Genomic DNA, 4,825 nt, shown 5'->3' on the forward strand with positions numbered 1-4,825 from the left:
ATATGTGATCAATATTTTTTTTTTTTTGAGTTGGAGTCTCATTCTGTCACCCACGCTCATGGCCACTGCAGCCTCGACCTGCTGGGCTCAGGCAACTAGCTGGAACTACAGGCAAGCGCTACCATGCCTTCCTAATTTTTTTTGATTTATTGTAGAGATGAGGTCTTGCCATGTTGCCCAGGCTAGTCTCGAATCCCTGGGCTCAAGCAATCCTCTTGCCTCTGCCTCCCAAAGTGCTGGGATTACAGGTGTGAGCCACCGTACTGGGCCTAAAATATTGTTCATGAAGTCACCAGAATTATGAAATCCTAGAATCTGAAATCTGTAATGAGGAAAGTAAAGGCAGCAAGGAAATCAGAGTTAACAGAGTCAGTGGGTTAGAGGCCTCAGGAAAGTGGGAGCAACTGAGTGATTATATTGTTAGGAACAGAAGTAGAGGTCAGAGAGCAGGGTGTCTGAATAAGTGATTGCAGAAGTGGGATAATTCTTAGGTAATGAAAAGGACCAGATAAGGCCATCCATAGGTGGCTGTGTAGAATGTATGTGCTGAACTTTGGTGACAAATTGCAAACTATGTACTGAAAACAGGTTTATATTCAGAATGTATAAACAATTTGAAAGGACATAAGATGGAGCTAATAGACCCAATGAGCATGATTTTACTATTGCCTAGAGCTATCATGTTTTTCTAGCAGTTGACTTTAATTTACCCTCTAATTGCTAGCCAAGGACAGAACCGGTTTCTCAGAGGTAGCTATTGATGATTGTCTTACAACCCCCTTTAGAGCTTGTTTTGTGCTAATTAGCTTTTCTCTTTCAAGTATTTGCCTCTACCCATAAGACCCAAATTTACCTCATCAGCCCTTCATCAGCTACATGACACAGACAGACCCCATCACCATGGCAGCAATCATATGACAAACTCACCCATCTGCCTGCTGTTCATCATCTTATATCAGTACCTGTGCTTATCTGTCCCCTGTGCTTAGCTGTCCCCCTGACATGGAACAAACCACCACTCAATCACTTTAACGACCTGCCCCTCCATCCAAGGAAAGGTTTAAAAGGCATTCAACTTCAAACAGCATTGTCATTGTTTTGTTAAGCAATGGCCAGGTCATGTGCTCTTTGAGCTAGGCTGCCACCATGTTTCCTAAGCTTTGGCCCCCTCCCCTACCTTGGGGAGGTGAATTTCCCTTTCTTCTCTCTCTCATCTACTTTCTAAATAAACTGTATTTTCTAATCTAACTTCTGTGCAATTCTTTGCATCTTTTGTGTGGAACCACATCACAGACACCCCCATCTGGTCTGAACTTTTGGAGGCCCCAGTGGAATTTTTAACCCCGCTGGGATATTCTGTGGAAGGAGGTGCCTATAGAAACCTAAAAGAAATTTAGCTTATTCTTAGATTAGTCTTTTGCCTCAGCATAACCATTAGAAAGCATTTAGACATTCTACTGCAGGCCATTTGGCAGCCTATCCCACCCCTTCAGCAAATCTCCATCAGATGCAAGACCAGGACAGCCTAACCTTTCAATTCATGATTTAGTATAATAATCTATAGTAAACTTTCAGGTTCCTTGTCAAGGAGGAAGGTCAAAGCCATAGAAATGATAAAAAGACCACCTTTGGTCAAGGAGTTTGCATATTGCAAATGCTAACAAGTCTCTTGCAGGAAAAACCACTCCGGGCCCAAATCTCCAAGTTAACCTAATCAGCCTTTTGTGACCTAGGACACACAGACAGACCCTACCATGGCAGCAATTATGTGAATAACCCACCTATCTGCCTGCTGTCCATCAACTGACATCAGTAACTGTGCTTGCCTGCCCCTTCTTGATGATGTGGAGCAGACTACCACCCAATCACCTTAATGACCTCCCTCCATCCGAGGGAATGGTTAAAAGGACTCAACCACAAGCAGCCAGGGCCCTTTGCCTTGCTAGACTTTGGTATGGCCATGTGCTTTTTGAGCTATGGCTGTTGCCATGCTTCCTGCTTTGGCCCCCTCCCCACCTTGGGGAGGTGAATCTTTTCTTTCTCTCTCTCTAATTTACTTTTTAAATAAATTATGTTTTTGGCCGGGCTCAGTGGTTCAGCCTGTAAGCCCAGCACTTTGGGAGGCCGAGGTGAGTGGATTGCCTGAGTCTGCAAATTCAAGACCCTCCTGGGCAACTTGGCAAAACCTTATCTCTACAATAAATCAAAAATTAGCCAGGTGTGGTAGCACACACCTGTAGTTCCGGCTACTTGGAAGGTTGAGGTGGAAGGATTGCTAGATCCCAGCCGGGCGAGGCTGCAGTGGCTGGGAGCATGCCACTGCACTCCAGTCTGGGCAACAGAGTGAGACTCCAACTCAAACAAACAAACAAACAAACAAAAACCAACCAAACAAAAAATAAACTAGAAATTGCAACTAAAACCATCATGAGATGTTACCACCCACCACCAGACACTATAATGAAAAAGATTGACAATCTGCCACTCCACCACTCACTCATGCTCCTTGATTAACATTGATCATTATTCCTGAACTTGTCCCAAAACTTCTGTTCCTAATTAACTAAAGTGCACTGTAGCCTGGATCCATAGATAAAATGCACTGTCTTCACTTCACCTATAACTAACATGTTTTTTTTCTGTGCCCCCCAACCAGCAATTTCAGGAAAACAAATTAATATCCACTTCTGTTCAAGCTCAGTCCATTCCAACAGTTCCACCCCCCTCCTCGCTTATTCATGATTATATATATATATACTCTGAGGCTTACCATATTGAGAATAGCTTAAGGTGAAAGTTAGTATAATTGAGAGTGATCTTAATCTGCATTATCTGTTCACTGAGATATTTATAAGTTTTAAATGTATCATATACAACTAAATTTTCCTTTGCACTCTGACCAATCTAAAAGTGACCTACACTCTATGGATTTTTCTTCTATTTTGTTTCTCCCAGTTTGGCACTATATTATTGCAAATTCCATGATTCTTCCATGGGGGGTTGCCAGACTCATTCAATAAAAATAGAGGAAACAGTCAAGTTTAGAATTTAGATTTTTAAAATGACTTTTGCTGTATTTATTTTTTTGAGTTGGAGTCTCACTCTGTCACCCAGACTGGAGTGCAGTGGCCCTCCCTGCCACTGCAGCCTCGACCTGCTGGGCTCCGGTGATCCTTCCACCTCAGCCTTCCAAGTAGCTGGAACTACAGGCATGTGCTACCATGCCCGGCTATTTTTTTTTTTTTTTTACATAAACAGCTTTTTATTCCTCCTCCTCTTCCTCTTTCTCCTCCTCCTTCTCCTTCTCCTCTTCTCCTTCATCCTCATCTTCTTAATTTTCCTCTTCCACCTTTTCCTGGGCAATTTTAGCAGGACCCTTTACACCATCAAACTTTCCTTTAGACTTACAGTCAGCAACATCCTTCTTGTACTCCTCCTTCAGCTTTGCTGCCTTAGTGATGTCAGGCTGCTTTTCACTATTGCTTTAATTATTCCACATCTCATCCAGCTTTTTTGCAACATCTCCAATAGAGATGCCAGGGTTTGTGGATCTGGTCTTGGGGTAGAATTCTGAACAGAACAGGAAGGATCCAGACAGTGGCCTTTTGGGGGCTAGGGTCTTTCTTCTTCTTGCCCCCCTCAGCTGGTCCATAATCCTTCATTTCCTGGTCATAGTGCACTTTATCTGCCTTTGCCATTTCATCAAATTTAGCCTTCTCTTTCCCATTTTCTTCCACATCTCAGAGCATTTCTTGGAAAATTCTGCAAAATTGACAGGAACTTTTGGGCTTTTCTTCTTATGTTCTTTTCTGCACTTCTGCACAAAGAAGGCATAAGCAGACATCTTGCCCTTTGGCTTCTTGGGGTCACCTTTAGCTATTGTGACTGTATTGTTCACTAGTCTCACTTTTGCTGTATGTTAAAGGCAACTATCATTTAATTCTGGTAGTTGGAACAAATTTCCAGTCATAATAGACTTAATTATACTCTGTCAACCCTAATCTATGGGAATCATAATCTTTTCTTATCCAGGCTCAGTACCAATGTCCTTAAGAGCCTCATCAAAGAAATATCCCAGTTGATGATGCAGAAGATCAAGTCTTTTTCAATATATGATGGTCATTTACAGAGTAAGGAGTATAAATTGGAGAGCATAAAATTCTATGACTTAGAGAGGATGAAATATTAAAATATTTACCTGTTATTTAATCTAACTATTTAGTCTGTCTCTTTTGGAAGTATGGCTTATAACATATGGATTTTAATAAAAAAGTATATAGTCATGTAGTTAATAAATTATATATTTATATACATATATATTATTAACCATGATCAATATTCTTTTATTGCACTGGAGCATGATCCTTAAATGTTGGAAATATTTTCCTGGTTCTTCTTCTGATTCCAAGTTGACAGCAGAACCCAACTGTGCTAACAGTGCAGATGCATGTCAGTGAGTTAGTGTTTGGTTCTCACAGTTAAATGTGTTCCTTTACTAGATTAAGCTTTCTTTCTTTTTTATTATTGAGCTGGAGTCTCACTCTGTCTCCCAGACTGGAGTGCAGTGGCACACTCTGGGTCACCGCTGCCTTGACTTGCTGGGCTCCAGTGATCTTTCTGCCTCAGCCCTCCAAGTAGCCGGAACTACATGTGTGCGCTACCACACCTGGCTAATTTTTGATTTATTGTAGAGACGATGTCTCGCCAAGTTGCCAGGGAACAAAATTGAAAACCTTAAGGAGCTGGGCTTGGTGGCTCAGCCTGTAATCCTGCGCTTTGGGAGGCTGAGGTGAGTGGATTGCCTGAGCCTGCTGGTTCGAGACCC

At 42.0% G+C, this 4,825-nt stretch overlaps 1 pseudogene; it reads right to left on the reverse strand.

The window, feature by feature from the left end:
- Positions 1 to 3,262: 3,262 nt before the first annotated feature.
- Positions 3,263 to 4,825, reverse strand: part of LOC103265894 — a 25,664-nt pseudogene continuing 24,101 nt past the window's right edge.

This window comes from Carlito syrichta, unplaced genomic scaffold, assembly GCF_000164805.1.
Source record: "Carlito syrichta isolate Samal-C Ts95f unplaced genomic scaffold, Tarsius_syrichta-2.0.1 Scaffold306933, whole genome shotgun sequence".
Lineage (NCBI taxonomy): Eukaryota > Metazoa > Chordata > Mammalia > Primates > Tarsiidae > Carlito > Carlito syrichta.